At 40.0% G+C, this 16,780-nt stretch overlaps 1 long non-coding RNA gene across 2 annotated transcripts; it reads left to right on the top strand.

Moving 5' to 3' along the window:
- The first annotated feature begins 307 nt into the window (after nt 1-307).
- Nucleotides 308-15,307, top strand: LOC144293959 (uncharacterized). Of its 2 annotated transcripts, none has more exons than XR_013361310.1 (5): nt 308-386; nt 1,343-1,464; nt 5,925-6,008; nt 7,151-7,351; nt 14,954-15,307. It is a non-coding gene; the product is annotated as an uncharacterized LOC144293959 (long non-coding RNA). The 2 variants fall into 2 exon arrangements; XR_013361309.1 differs by lacking the exon at nt 308-386 and adding an exon at nt 968-1,124.
- The last annotated feature ends 1,473 nt before the right edge of the window (nt 15,308-16,780 follow it).

Here is a 16,780-nt window from a genome sequence, read left to right as displayed (position 1 = left end):
CACATTACTTCCCTGGGAAACAAGTCAATATGATTAAACACATTTTACAGATGAGAAAACTGAAAGCATAGATTGGTGAAGTGATCTGCTGAGAGCTCTAACAAAGGTCACAGTGGAGGAGGGGGCCAGAACTCAGTGTCCTGATACTGGTGGCACACATCACTTGTCATCGGTTACTTGGCCTCACTTTTGTTTTAGAAAGAGGAAAAAAGCCTATGGTCCATTAACCCAGCATAGAGCCCTGGGACAAGGTGTGTTCTTCCCCCTTGCCCCTCCTGCAGTCTCAATTCTCTATTGCTTTTGCAAACTCGGCTCCTTACCCCCACCTCCTGCTGCCCTCACCTCTCAGAAGAGAGGGGAATAAATGCAGGCTCACTGGAGATAAGGTGAAATCAATATTATGGCTGATTGTATATGCGTGTATGCAACAGAGAGGCTGTGAATGTGTATGTGTGTGCATGAGAATGAGTGTGTGAGACAGTGTGTGTGTACGTGTGAGTGTGCATGAGACACTGAGACAGAGTGTCAGAGAGTGTGAGAGAATATGTGTGAGAGATAGAAAGTGTGTGAGTGTGTATGGGAGTGTGTGTGAGTGGATTATGAGAGAGTGTGTATGTGAGAGATTGCGTAAGACAGAGAGGGACTGTGCATACGTTCATTCAATACCTAAAAGGATAGCTCACATTTCTAAATTTTCAAATAAGACAGGACACTTTTAGGATTACTGTTATCATTGTACCAAAATAACACGAAGACCAGAATGCTGTGCTAATTTTTGTTAAAGGCAAAGGAGAAATCCCCTACAAACTTTGAAAGTTTTAGTGCTTGAAGAAAGGCTACCAGAGCTCCAGATGTGAGGCTGGAGTTTCATTTTGCCCCAGCTAAACCCCTCCCAGGATGACACTCGAAGGTTGGTAAAAGTCAAAGCAGTCTGCTTGGGCCTGCCTTCCCGCAATGTCCCCTGCAGCCTGCCACATCCTCTCCCCACTGCGCAGGCCTTTGGGGAATGAGCGTGTTTGTGATGGCTTGGAAATGACGGTAGAGCTGCTCGTGGATGAGTGCTGGGTATCAGGCTGGCAGAGAGAGCACCCTGGCGTAAAGGAGAGTTTGCATCTGCAGAGATGGTGAGCGAGGCCTGCACTCCTGGATGTGCAGCTTGCCCTGAAAGCAAACTGCATGTGCTTTTCTTCATTCTTTGGCTCCAGGCACCTTGACTGGGACTCACCCTTTTTTCAACAGACTTGTTACACATAACCTTGTCTTACCCTGCTTGAATTTTGACCTGGCCATCACTGACATTTTCACGAATGTTCTAAATCTAGCCTGATTTTTTATCTTCCAGTGAGTAAGCATATTCACATTCCAGAAGGTCTCTCTTCTCAAGTCACTAGAAGACCAGCCCCCAAATTCCCTACCCTGACGATGTCTTGAGTTCACTTTGCCACGGCCTTTCCAAGACACCGCGTGAGTAACCACACCAGACCAACTGTCCAGCTGTTTTTGGGTGCCATTGTGCATGGTGACCACAGTGATGCACAGGCTGAGTCTTCCACTTGGTCCAACATGCTCTGTCTGCCCTGTGCGGTTCATAATAATACCTGTCATGACTACTGATAATAACAGTAACTCTCTGAACAAAGCAAGAATCTCTCCAATGATGATTATGAGAATCCTAAGAATTCTAAACTAAAATAATAACATAATTTCAGATTTTAATCCTAACAGGCTGGAAATGAAATGTGGGCCTAGAAGTTGGGGGAACTGAGGCACAGTCTGCATCGTGGTTACCAAACCATTATTTCTTCCTCATATTGGAAATCAGGTCGAGAGCAGAAGTAAGACTACTGTTGTGACAGAACTTTGGTGACAACAGAACATTTTTACTTTATCAGAAGCAGTTTTCAGAAGATTCACTATATTGAAATGTTTTTTAAAAATCCCTACAGTTTGCTGTTAGGGCAGGGAAAACGGAAGAGGTGTTAAAGTCACAGGAGGGCAGGTGAGATTAAACAGAAGGTGTACTTAAAAATGTCACATTTCTTCTTCCATGCTTAGGAAGTGACCTGCACCATTTGCATGTACTCTTCCTTTAAAATAATCACATAAGTAACTACATCAACTTAATACAGTAAATAATGTTAATTTAGGTTTGAAAAATAATTCTAGCTCCTTTTTTTTTACTTCCCAACATATGATACTATACAAAACACAAACTGGATAATGCCAGTTAACAGCCTTAAAAAGGTCAAAACAGATACACTCTAAAAATGCTAAATGACTTTTAAGGGCATATTAAATTCCTACTTTTGTCATTCTTACTCCTTGTTTTCCTTCTCCTCTTGTGGCAGAGGTATTAAGACAGACTAAATGGTAAAAAAAAAATTTAAAAAATCAGTATGGAGGAATTCGCTAACCCAAGAGCCTGGATAAAGGATGAAATATAGAAACTAGTTGTGAACACACACACGATTTTACAGTATGCTTTTTGCTTCCTCAAGAAAATCTGATTTTCTAAAATGTCTCCCTATGCTGTTTGTTCTCCGTTTTCAACTCGTAAGGATGCATACTTGTCTTTCTTGCCTTTAAATCTTTAACAGTCATTCCTAAACAGACGAGAGTCATTTAAGAAACAGAGTGCAGATTTCAGAATTCCATTTGCCAAGACATTCTGATTTAGTACACTTGGGATTGGGCACATTGTTTTTCACAAGCACATCTGGGGGCAGGGGGACCAGGAACTTCTACTTCGAGAAACACGTTGGCCTAGGACCAAAACAAAGACACCTCAAGTCTTCAGCAGGCCGGGAACTGATGGAGACAAACTTCAGTGGACCCTAGAGAATGAACTAATTAACAACTCCAAATATGTCACATGTTCGTCTTCTAATGATATGTGTAATTAGAAACCATGATATGGGGCAACTGGGTGGTTCAGTTGGTTAAGTGACGGACTCTTTCTTGGCTCAGTCTCGATCTCAGAGTAATGAGTTCGAGAACTGCATTGGGCTCCAGGTGCTGGAGCCAACTTCAGCAAATCAAAGCAAAACCACTGTGACTACTGACACTCTTTTAACAAAAGGGAATACAGAGTCTACAACCCCAGGAATAAAAGTCATAGACAAAAAAAGATCATGTACATAGGGTAGCTAGGTTTGAGAATATCATTTTTTTTAAAAAAAATTATCTTTCCAAGTCTGGGATTTATGAATCCTTAACTAGTTTTTACCAATTACTTTCCATCAAGATTTATGAGGTGGAATTATTTCCAGTAAACATGCCTGGAAAGAGGTATTTAATGCCAAAGAACAGTTTTTCCTCAGTCCCTATAAGGCCTTTCTCTTAGAAACAGGAAAGGGCTTTCTCTTGCAAAGATGAATGTTGTTCAAAGGATTCATGTTTTGCCTCATTTCAAAACTCATACTGAATTTGGCAAAATGCGATACCCATGGAAGGGAAAGAAATTTATATTATAGTCGATAGCATAGAATGTCTTTCTGAAATTATTTGAGTAATGCACACTCATATTATTCTTTAAAGACTCTTTAATGAGGCATTTCCCAGGAAATTTTGATGATAATCTGGGGAGGACTGATTGGTAGTATTTACGTACTTGTGAGGGACCACAAAGTTACATTCGTGTGAATGAGTTACTTCCTATTAAATAAATGACTCTTCTTTCACATGTGTAATAATACTTAAACTTCACTTTTTTTCCCTCCGCTCTCCCAAAGAAGTTTCTTTCTCTCCTGTCATTTGTTGTTGTTGTGGTGAAGTTATTTTTCTTGACGAGTTCCACCTACTCACTGTTAACCCGAAGGTCTTTTCCACTGTAGACACGCTGTGAATGCGCAAAAAGGAAGCTTGTTATCGCAAGATCAGCAACTCAAATTACAATGTGATCAGAAGTGACATCACTGTGTGGTTTCATTAATGATATTAGAGGAGAACAAACTAATTTCAGTTATTCTCTTCTTGTCGCAAGGCTATGCACCTTGCCTTTGCTCCCATTCTCCCATCCCTCCCTGAATTTGCATCAGGAATCTCTTCTCAGGATCCCTTTTCCTTCTTTTCTCCCCCACTCCGTTGTGAGTGTGCGAATCTCCTCATTCAGCTCGTGTAGAGCAGAGCAGAAACAAAACAAAACAAAGCACATTAACACTATTGACCTGATAACTTTCTTTTCCCAGAATAAGATCTGAAGAGAATTCAAGAAAACCACAGATACTAGAACTGATGAAGTCTACTTCCTGTGAATTCGTGTGGCTTGCTCATCAAGTCATATCCCTTTTTTAATTCTTATTCTTTATTCTGTAGTCACAGTGTTTCTACAGTTGTCTGTGGACCCTGCTTACCACAAACCATGATTGTCATATGTGAGAACCTTGGCCCAGTTCTAGTCCTAGAGCAACAAAGACCTGTAACCTGGACTGCCTTTTCACCTATGCTCCATTGGGCTCTCAGTGGTAGTGAAACTGGTTGGTTTGAAACAGAGTGTGCTCAGGGGGGAATCTGCCTTTGCTTGAGTCAGTCACTCTCTGCTTTACTTTTCCAGTGATGAAATTCTCTGCGCATGTGTGTGTTTCAGTGGATGGGAGTCTCTGGGGGAAAAAGTGACATGTGGGAGAAATAAGGGTTCTGTACTCTCATAGTAGAGGGGTTTGGAATGCCAAGAAGGGAGTCTGAATGTTGGGCTGTCTTCTGGCTTCTGAGTTGGTTTAGGGAGCCTATAGGAGGTCATCAGACCAACAACCATGGCCAAGTCATTTAGCCTCTCCTGGCTTCATTTCTCTTAAGCCTAAACATAGTTTCTCAACCTTGTCACTATTGACTTTTTGGGACAGATAATTCTTGTACTCTCTGTAGGATGTTTGGTGGCATCCCTGGCCTCTACCCACTAGATGCCAGTAGTTTACCCACCCACCCCCATTGTGACAGTCTCCAGATACTGCCGATATCCTTTAAAGAAGGAGGAGAGGGCAAAGTTGTCCTCTATGGAGAACCAATGGCCTAAATCAAAGCAGTCAAAATTTATGATAACTTTCTGTTCTAAGGTTCCACGAGTATAGCATTCCATGACTCTAGATCCATAGCTGACTTGTTGATGCAAAAGATCTTTTTTTTCAACTCTAATGGCTAAATATGTTTATATCATTGACCCAAATTGAGATTTAGCCTCAAATATTTGTCAAGAGCTTATCTTGTGGTGTAACAATAGGGGGCAGCATTTGTTGACCACCTACTGTGCTGAGCACTTTCAGTGAGACCCTCACTTATGGGTAAAGGTTGAAGGAAGTATAATTATTAGCTCCAACTTAGAGAGAAGGCAAACTAAGGTGTAGGGACATTGAACAACTTGCCCAGGATCTCACTGCTAGTAAATGGGAGAACTCAGATCTATCTGCCCTAAAATTGCTGATTTTTGCCATTATTTTATATTCCTTACTGCGGTATTTTGCCAGGCATTTTTTAAGCTTTTAATATCAACAGATTGACTCCTTTTCTCATGGTATCTATAAAGAGGTATAATCATTATCCTCATTTAATTTTTTTTCCTGTGGGAAAAAGGAAAAGGGCAGAAAGAGGTTATATAACTTGTCCCAGGTCACACAACTAGTAGGTGATAAAGCTAAGATATCAACTCAGTTGGCGATCCCAGACACTACACCCTGTTGCCTTTCAACGTAAAAGGCTGCAGTACTAGATCTCTATAGCCTATGAGTCAATGCCAGTGAGTATTCCTTTGGTGTTGTTCAATTTTCAGTGAGACTTTGGAAATGGTGGGAAATGCCTTCAATCTCTTTTCTGTAAAGGAGTTGGTGCTATGGAATAACACTGAAATTATAGTTGTTTTAATAAGAAAGTTTTTTAATGAATTGTTACATAAACGAAGAGATTTGACCTACGCTCCTCCCACTCAATCAAAGGATGAGACGTTTGGAACACCTTCAGTGGCAATGCTATCCAAAATCTGACCAAGAGCCACCCAGCTACGCTCTCGTCATACCTTGGTAAGCACTCCCATGCTGGGGATACAAAACATAGGATTCCTGAAAGGTTCAAATACTGGTAGTAAGGGAAGTCCCCACTAATGACATGTATAGAGGGACAGAAGAATCAAGATACAAGAGTAAATTTTTCTAACTTGGAAAAAGCCTGGCCAGGACAATCTTTCAAAAGAAGGAGACCCTTGACTGATTGTCAAGGGTCATGAGACATCCCAGTTGGAGAGACAAGTATTGTGGTGTGAAGAGAGGTAGCAATTTCAGAGAAAGGGATCTTACCAATCATGGCTGAAGGAAGAGGACTGCAGAAAATAAGAGAAGGCCCCTGCCTCCCCCCTCCAAAAAAATAGATTAAGGTAAGAACGAGCCTTGAATTCATCCCTGGATGACTGGGTTGGTTTGTTCATTTATTTATTTATTTATTTTCGGTAGGTGACATGGACTCATCCAAGAGTCTTAAGCAAAGCAGTGGCAGAATCTAAAACTTGTGTCTTGAAAGTACTGCTGTTCACCTGTGTAGAAAATGGCCCCATGGTTTAGAGCCTACCTTTGGCCCAGGGCATGACCCTGGAGACCCAGGATTGAGTCCTACATTGGGCTCCCTGCTTGGAGTCTGCTTCTCCCTCTGCCTCTGCCTCTGTCTCTGCCTTTCTCTCTCTCTCTCTCTCTGTCTCATGAATAAAAAAAAAAAAAAAATGGAGTTGACATGTATCCAGGCATCCAGGCATCCAGGTATCCAAGCATTTTACCATTGGACAGCCACATTTTTCTTCTTGGAGTCTACAGACAAACATGATGAACTCATACAAAGCCAAGTCCCAATTTGGCCCGGATTTTTCTGCCTCTGCTCTACCTGGGGGCTAATTAAACTATCCTACGGGAGTCCCCCTGGGACACATTTCTTTGAGCAATAGGGTCTAGGGAATGCAGTTACAGCTTAACCTTCTTTTCCCACAAAAGAAGTCTCCTGAGTTTAACTGGTCTAAAAACTCATGGTGTGGGTGGAAGTAAATGCAGGCAGCGCCAACGGCATTAATATTTTATGCCTATAAGGCAGTTTTGTAGCCCAGGTTCTCCAAGCTTTAAAAAAACATGCATTTTTAAAGTCTCTCTCTCTCTCTCTCTCTCTCTCTCTCTATGTGGTGGAGACATGGGAAATTAGAGGTAATGATTGAACTTGCTGTGGCCTCAGTCTCAACACAGAACCTGGAATTGGACCCCTCTCTCCATCTTGTGCTGCTTCCTAGACCAGAGACGAATCCACACTGGGTGGAGTTGATCCCCTGACTAGAGAAGTTGAATATTCAGAAAGAGATGTTCTAAATGCTTAGATCTTTATGCCAACATAGGTAAGTAGCTGTGTTGGGATCGTATTCCCACCTCAGGGGCTACAAAGGAGTAGGAAAGGAATCCACATGATCCACACAAATAAACAAGGCCAGTGTAAAAATGCCAGCCATTACATGAGGAGAAGTGGTTTCATAAGCTCCCCATCTGGGTTTCCTTCCCACCTTGCAACGACCATCAGGCAGGAGGGAAAAGTCACATGGAAATACATTTACTTCTTAAACTAGCCATGATCATGTCAGAAGTCAACGAAAAAGACATACAATGCCTGAGAATTTCTAAAGTATGCAGACTTAATGACAACCTCTTTTGCTGATAATGCAAGTAGATTTTCTCACTGTCAACTGCAAGAACCCTACCAAATTCTTTTCCACACCATAACTCCTGATAGAGCTAATATGCTGCTCTACCCAGAACTATGGCTCACTTAATTTATATGTGGCTTTCTTTTTCCTGCAAAAGTCACATGAAGAGGGGCCCTGCAATTATGCAGCTGGAAGTGGGTCCTGGCAGTTCAGTCACAACTGGACCCTCTACTCCATTTGATTGGACCCTAACTTGTCTTACCTTAGTCTTGTGGTCCAAAGGAATGTAAGCAATGTGTAACTTCCTTCCCACAACTGTGTCTTATCTTTCCCAAGGTCCTCCAGAATCCTCCTGAATTCTCTGACTTAACATGTTGTCTACTAAGTATGCTACCATGATGGATCATTTTCTAATCAATAGATCCAATACACTATACTAGGAAAGAGGAACTTAGAAAGGAAAAGGCACAATCTTGCTCCCAGCTGTCATTTTCTAAAAGTCAGTGGGTACAATTGCTCTACCTGGGACTTTAGGTCACTGAAGCCATTCCCCACAGATTCTATGGCCCTCAGCCAAGCAAGTAGTCCTTTTGCCTACCCCTGTTCTTTCCCTGGGAATGATGGGGTAAAGAATGGGGAAACCAGGGTAAAAGTTTTATTTCCTGCTAGGATAACAAACACCTCTTCATAGCTGGTACAGAAATTCCATTCTGGTTGTGGGATGTGTATATCAATAAGACATTTGGATAAACTACAGTTATTATTTCCAGAGGGAGTGAAGCCTATTGAGCTCTATCAGTAACCAAATGAGTGATTTTTAAACAAAGCAATCACGTTAGCTTTCTGGGCCTACATTTTTCTCACTTGAAATGAAGGGGTTAGCCTAGAAAATGAGCTGTAAGGCAAAGAGTCATGCTTCCAGCCATCCATACTGCTCTACTGGCTTTAACATTTTGGGGTTATGGGTTCCTTTGAGAATCTAACAAAAATTGTGGGGAAAAAGGTAATATTTCAGAAATTTTGGAAATAATCCAGGGGACTCTCAGATGTTTTTGACTCTCCTAACCTCAATCCATTTCCCTACTCCAGAAATCTCTCCCCTATTGCCCTGTAAGAAGGGGAAATTTTTAAATTTTTAAGGTGCTCACAATGGGCATACAATAGGTACTCAGAAATGTTCCTTGAGGGAGTGAATGAATTAAATCTATCCCATGATCTACATAATCTCTATTTTCATAAATGCAATATATCCCTCAAAATAATTTATTAAATATCCACTTGCATTTATTATTATCTGCAAACCAAATAGCATTATTAAATTTTAAGGACTGGTTCATACTCCATAGAAGCTAGATTACAATTGTAGAGAAGTGAGAATGATCCAGAAACCCATCAGTCACTCCACTAATTACCAGAAGTCGCTTCAGCTGCTTGAACTGGCATGTATTCACTCCTCAAGTTCCATATTTATTCAGAGAGGATGGTCTCCCCAAAGAGAGGAAAGCATTTTTAAATTCAAGCATATCTGAGCAGATTCCCTCAAGAACCCCAAATGAAATCTCCACTCAAGTTTGGTACAGATTTCTGGAAGTTTTATAATGATATCTAACTCATTCAAATTAATTGGTCCTTTCCAGGAGACTATGACATCTTCTTATTTATTTTCCTATTGTTTTTATTACCTTATTATTTTTATTACCTTTATTACTTTGAATAATCGTAATGGAATCCAGTATCAGTTGAGGAAAAAAGTGTAAACCTCCTAAAATATTCAGCACAAGTAATAAGGAATCAGAGGTTTTGCCCATGGATTAAAAATCGACTGTCACTGTAGCATCTGATTGTACTTATGATCCTGTTTATAGACAGGTGGTTTGGGTGGAAAATTCTACTTTTTATTTTTTATTTTTTTAGCAGTACCAATAATACCAGCTAAATACTACCTTGATTTCTCATTACCAAAGCTTGGCTTTTGACTCATCTCAGAATAATCTGGCATAATTTGTGTATTATATGGCTGCACTCCAAATTCTCTCTGCCTGGTGTAGTGTGGTAAGCTAATCCAAAACATCTGTCCTGCACTTTGTGCTCAAAATCCCTAAAAGCGGATATAGAATAATGGAAAATAGATCTTCCTTTTGTGCTTTAGCTATTCAAAACTAGGCCCTTAAACAAACATTCAGAAACAAATTTGTCTTTTATTAAATGGATTCCAAATACATGTTGAAATAAATAAGTGTGCCCTCTCCAGGACCCACAAAGCTGGAAACAGTCTAGTCAGCCAATCCATCTTCCAGTTTCACTAAATTCTCATTATTCAGAAAATACTGGTAGTGGTTGGCTTGAATTGTGCCCCTCATGAGTGAGCCCCTGGTATTCATGCCCTTGTATATTCGTGTTTCTCCCACATTAACTCTATGCTTCTACATGTGACCTGTTTTGGCCAATGGGACCTTAGCAAGCTTGATGCAAGCAGGGGGTTTGAAAAGTGCTTACAAACTGAATCTTATCCTCTTGGAATATCCCATCTTGGAAGCTCATTGTTGTTCTGAAAGTCGCTTGATCTGACTTCTGATTGATGAGTGGCCATGTAGAGAAAGACCCTGGAAGAGGAGAGATTGTCTTAGAAGTCCCAAACTCCAGCAGAGCTACCTGAGCTGAATGCAGCCAAATGAGTGACCTCAGTTCTACTACACAGATTAGGAAACTGCCCAGCTGAGCCCGGTCAACCCACAGAATCATGAATAATAACAAATAATAATGAATCATTGTGTTTTAAACTTCAGGGTAAAGATGTAAAGAATTATAAGGTTATATGGTTTTAACCACACATTTCAGTTAATGCAATAAATGCAAAAATTCAGTTAAGGCAAGAAATCATGCATATATGTATATATTTTTAAAAAGATATAATATCTATATTACAAGATACAATTATGATATGAATGACTCTTCTTGTTGTTGTTTTTATTATTTGTATAGACATCAAACTTTAATGCCCAGAGTAGACAGGAAAGACAAATAGTCAAGTGTAGATTGTGTTGAATGAACATCTTTTTTCCAAAAGTATTTTTCTCTGTATTTATACTCAAATTAAATAAAAGCATTGATTAATACTTACAAAATTCTGAAATATTAAGAGATAAATGTTTATTAATTGGCCATGCTGAAGGCAAAAGACATTAAGTATACAAATACTTAAGTACTTAAATGTTAAAATTGAGCTGCAAACTGAAGTATATCATATTACTTTGAAAACTTGCTTTTCCCATTGAAGGACCATACACCTAAACTATTTTTTTTGGTCTCCACCAAACTGATTAATTTAGCTGATTAATCGGGTACTTTTTTCTGCTTTTGTTCGAACTTAATTAAAAACTAATCGATTATTAAATTTTATCTAGTATTCGTTTCAATAATAACTAACACTTATTCTGTGATTATTAAGTGTTAGGAATTCTGCTTATACCTTTGCATAGATTAACTGATCATCACAACCTGCAAAGTGGATGGAGTATTCTTCCTACATTTGGAGGAGAAACACAAAGATCAGAAGGAAATTTTCCAAAGTCAGAAAGCATATATGTGACAGAGCCACTTCCAAGTGGTTGGTTTGGAAGTCTCTGTTCCTACAATTCTCAAAGCAGGGGGCAGAAAACTTTTTCTATAAAGGACTAGAGATTAGTAAATATTTTTAGTTGTGCAGTTCATACAACCCAAGGCTGCATTTACAGCACAAAAGCAGTCAAAGGCAATAAATAAATGAATAGGGTATGCCTGTGTTCCAATAAAATTTTATTTATAAAGACAAGTTTTGGGTTGTATTTAGCTTGCACCTACAGTTTTAAAACTTTGGCCGTTGTCTGCACAGATTCCCAAACCAATAATGATCAAATCTGAGCTCAAATTAGAATCACTTGGAGGGCTTTTTAAAACAGATTTGTGGGCCCTCTCTAAGAGCTTCTGGTTCAGTAGATCAAGGATATGTCCAAGAATTTGCATTTCTGTCAAATTCCAATGTTGCTAGCACAGGGCACACACTTTGAGAACCACTGTTATAAGTATACAGGACTTCAGTTGCTGACTTTAAGATAGAACACTATTCTGAAAACCTAAATCTATCTTGCTACATTTTTGGTGAATGCAAGCACCCTGAGATGATCATTTTAATCAAATTCTTGTCTTTGTTTCCTCCTTCTCTTTTATTGTGGGTCCATGAGGAGGTGGTGTGCATCAGAATCTGGAGGGAGGAGTGATAAGGAGAGTTATAGTGAATGTTGAACATAGATCGATGGTGCCTGTCTCTACCACCTACTCCATTCTTTTGTGCCTGTCCCTTCTCCATCTTTTGAAGATGAAACGTTTGTGACAAATTTTAATCTTGTCTTAGACAAGACTCAGACATATGCACACATAGCCACATATTTGCGTATGATATTTGATGTGAACTTTGAAGGTTATGGACTTAGGATAACATACCCTTACAGAATAACCAACTGAGCTTTCTACAGAGGTGATAAAATGCAATAAGTTATGCCAGAGTGAACCAAGAGATGGGAGAAATGGTGATTTTTCCAAGTGTTTTACTGGGCGTAAATGTGGAAGAAAAAGAACATTCACGGCACACAATCTCGGAGCCAGGTACTGGCCTTCCACGGAATTAGCATTCGTCATTTCTTCATGTTTCACAATGATGCTATAGTTTAGAAGATCTCATCACAGGGTAATTAAAAACAAAGACTCCTGAGTCATAACACCCATGAGTGAATTCCAGGTCTTTATTTACTGTATCTGTGATCTTGGGCATGATTTTACCCCCTCTTCTCTTCCTTCATAAAAGAGGATGTTAATTGAATCTCCTTTTTTTTCTTTTTTAAGACTTATGTATTTCTTTCTTTGAGAGAGAGAGAGCATAGAGAGGGAGAGGGAGAAGCAGAATCCCTGATGAACAAGAAACCTGACTTGAGACTTGATCCAGCACTCTGGGATCTGAGCCAAAGGCAGATGCTTAACCGACTGAGCCACCCCGGCACCCCTTGATTGTATCTCCTTTAAAGATTATGTGAGGACTAAACGAGTTACTATGTGGACAGAGACTGATCACATGGTAAATAGTTATTAAAATGCCCATACTGTTGAATACATTTTATAATTAAGGAGGCTGAGTGTGAGAGAGATGGGCTGATGCATTCAGGGTGATTTTACATGTGTACGAATCACCAAAACAAGCTTTGAACCTGGCTGTGGCTGATTCCAAAGCTTTGGCGCCTGAGAGAATGGAAACACAAGCCAAATAAAAGGAGCATCCAATCCCTTTTAACAGGACAACAGGCTCAGGAACACACACCAAAAAATAATCCCAGTATCCAGAAACACAGAGAACTGTGCAGGTATACAGCTTTAGAGAGGAATAGGCTTCTGGGAGGGTGGGAGAGAAGGAAGAGTTGAGGTAGAGCCATGTCTGTGTGAGATGAGGAGAGAGCGTTGTGGTACAAAGTTATAAATGACTGCCTTGGATGTAAGAAAGGCCATTGGAGGCAAGAGAATGTTCCTGTGGCAAAATTAAGTCCACAAACTTAGGAGGACCTCCTCACAAACACAAACACATACCCAGAGAAACACACCACAAATAAAAAGAAAGAAAATCCCCAAATTAAAATAAAAGCCAAACAAATTATTTATTCAAACATTGTATAGAAAATATTGTCAAAATAACTTCTATTCCTCAATAATGATAAACGGGGAAAAAAATCATTATTCCTTCATCATTGTTTCTCCCAGACTCCAGTTATTTAGCTAAGTAGGGCAGAGGAGCTAAGGAGGGCCTGAGGTAGCTGGGAAAATATTAAGGAAAAAAATATTTGTGAAAATAACTTTACAAGCCCTTCTGTTTTCCAACAAGGGGCATATCTGTCCCCAGAGCCTTGCAGCTGTGCCTCGCACAGAGCGAGCTATTAGGTTTACAGCTCCCAGAAAATAGCTTCACACAGTTCTGATTGCACAGGGCCCTCTGAGGTCTTGCTGCAGGTTTGGTTTGGTTTCACAGTGATTTTATATTTCCTGTTCAAGGTTTTATTAGTTTTATATAGATACATAAGCATGAGGGGTCAAGGGGAAAGGCAGAAACACAAGACAATGGAATGGAATTTTTAAGCTGTAACAAGAGTTTAAGGGAATAAGATGTGGGAGGTTGGTGCAGGAGTCTGGACATTCAGGCCCAGATCCAAGCAAGGTCTGGTGCCAAAAATCCAGGCAGAGTGGACCCATTGCATCTCCCAACTTGTGCTCCCTTCCCTTACTTCTAGGTATGGGGATTCTCTTGCCAAAGCCGTTTTATTGTTGTAGATGTAGAGACCAAAGTTATTATAAGTCTAATTCAGCTGGTGATTAAGAGCATGGGCTCAGGAACCAAATTGCCTAAGTGTGAGTCCAGCCTCTCCACATGTAGCCATGTGATCTGGGATGCTAGTGTCCTCGTTCCTCATCTGAGAAGTGAAGACAACTGTAAAACTTAACCCACATAGTTGTATGTGCATATGAGTCTTATATATTTATGTATTTATTTTTAAAGATTGTATTTATTTATTCATGAAAGACATAGAGAAAGAGAGGCAGAGACACAGGCAGAGGGAGAAGCAGGCTCCATGCAGGGAGCCTGATGTGGGACTCGATCCCGGGACTCCATAATTACACTCCAGGCTGAAGGCAAGCACTAAACCACTGAGCCACCCAGGTGTCCCATAAGTCTCATTTAATAATAAATGAGAATCAAGGGGAAAATATGGTAAGTGAAAAATCTGATACATACACACACATACATATATTTAGAGAAGTACCAGGCATACAGTAAATGAGGTATATAATAAATTATGTAATAAAATACCTAAGACAGTACTGCCATAGTCTCAATAAGTATTATCTCTCAGTATTATGTTTATTTTTATTATCAATTTTATTTTAATGAAATGTTGATTTCCACAACTAATTAGTTTCAGGTCAATTTCCTTAAGCGTTGCCATATATGCTTCTAGTCTATTGCACTTGAATCATGGTTGAACCATACAGGTAAGCTTCAGATAATGAAGACTAATGCATGTATATTTATCTGTGGTCAACAACTCAATACCTTTAAATGTGAAGAAGTGTAGTCTAGAGCCCCACTAGGCATGGAGCCCCCAGTTGGGACCTGACATCATGACCTGAGCTGAAATCAAGAGTTGTACACTCAACTGACTAAGCCATCCAGGCGCCCCTCAAGTGATACTTTATAAAATTCACTCATTTTTCTTCCCCTGTCAGCTTGCCAAGTGAGTGCTGAAGATGTGTAAGAACTGGAGGACATGTATTCAGGAATATAAAGGGTGATTGAGGCAAAACACTCCTGCTCTCAAAGGACTTACCACCTAATGGCGCAGAATGAGACACATGCCCACAAATCAATGCCATCCAAGATAGCAAGGAGAAAATAAAAGTGTTCAGAGGAGAGAGAGCCATTCCCTCAACCTGAAGAAATCAGGCCAAGTAATACACTTAACGTTGTTTTGCCACAATTTGTCCCTCCACAAAATGGAACTAAATTTCTTGCCACCTGGCTCTTAAGACTATGTTAAGGGCATAATGAGCCCATTAAAATAAAAGTGTTTTTGCAAGCAATATCCTACGTAATTGCTATTAATATCAGCAATAAAATCAGTATTCTGGTTATGAGTAGGTAGGTAATCCGTTTGGGGTGATTCTACTTATTATTCTGTGTAATTCTTAGCATCAAACTGTCAATATAAGAGAAACAAAATGGCTCTCTTGGCTGACTTCACAACCAACGAGCCAATGCTCTTTGACATTGGGGCAAGAGGACCACATGTCGCTCTGTCTTCAGTTCATAGGCAGCATGGTAGAGGTGCAGAAAAAAAAAAAAAAGCTCCATCTCTGTCTCTCAGTCCACCATCCTGGGTTATTAACTAGAAGGGGTTAAAGGGTAAGAAAAGGGAATCTTCTGGAGAGATGTGGTCAAGTATTCTGAGAATAGCAAGCATCTGAAACAGAAATCTCAGTCTTACGCCATCCTTCTCATTATGGCAACAGATAGGAATCACACCTATCATTTTGTCCACTTACAGATTTTTAGAAGGTTTCTTTTTTCTGTTTTAAACAGATTTTTGAGTTTCTGGCCACCCAGATCCAGAGCTTCCTGTCTCAGTAGGGATGGCATCACAGCTCAGCTTCTGCCTTGGCACAGTCCCACTTCCTCTCCTTCTTTTCCACAAGTATTGCCCTTGGGAGCATTCCCTGATGAACAACCTACTTGCTAAACTTCATCTTGGTGTCTGCATCTCACGCAACACAACTTGAGATGTCTCTCACCACACTGCCCGTCAACCTGGTGGCCCATCTAAACAAAATAAAATGCCCTTAGTCCCGTGAGCCCACCACGTTCCCTCACCTCTATGTTCTTTTATGCATGTTCTGTCACAGTAAGCAGGACCTCGCACGTGGTACATGCTCAATAAACAGTTGTCGCTGTTGTTGTTTTTGAATGAATACACATCCTTGGATCCAGAAGACATCCTCCCTGCCCCTTTTCTGCCACCTTCCTTTTCCTGAGTAACTCATCCTCACCTTTTCAGATAATTCAGCCTGAAGGTCTTCTTTGCAAAGTATTTCCTTGGTCTTTCTTGGATTTCCTCTCACTCCCTTTACTCTATCAGAGATTTTTGTTGTACTGTGTTATAGTTGTTTACTTGCCTATTTCCTTCCACCCCCACACAAACCTAGATTTTTTAGCACCTTGAAGTCATGGCTGCATTTTTTTAACTGCTATTTAACCAGTGAATAGTAGATGCTCAATAAGTATTTGAAAATAAAGCTTAGATGACTGATCTCCTAACATGTATGTGCCTTAGAATCACCTAGAGAAATGTTAGAAATATAGATTCTTGTGCTTGATCTTGAGCGCAATGAATAACTCGAGGGTTAGGGTCTATTTCTGCATTTGAGAACGAAGTCCTCGCCTCGACTGTTTACTGTTTCTACTGAAAAGAGATGCATTTAGTGATACTTTCACTTTTTTGACATTCATTTTATCATCTACTTTTATTCAAGGCTAAGCTCTTGACCAAAGGATATATC

Source organism: Canis aureus, chromosome 22 (assembly GCF_053574225.1).
Source record: "Canis aureus isolate CA01 chromosome 22, VMU_Caureus_v.1.0, whole genome shotgun sequence".
Lineage (NCBI taxonomy): Eukaryota > Metazoa > Chordata > Mammalia > Carnivora > Canidae > Canis > Canis aureus.
Note: the sequence above shows the minus strand (reverse complement) of the source record. Positions and strands in the feature narration are given on the sequence as shown.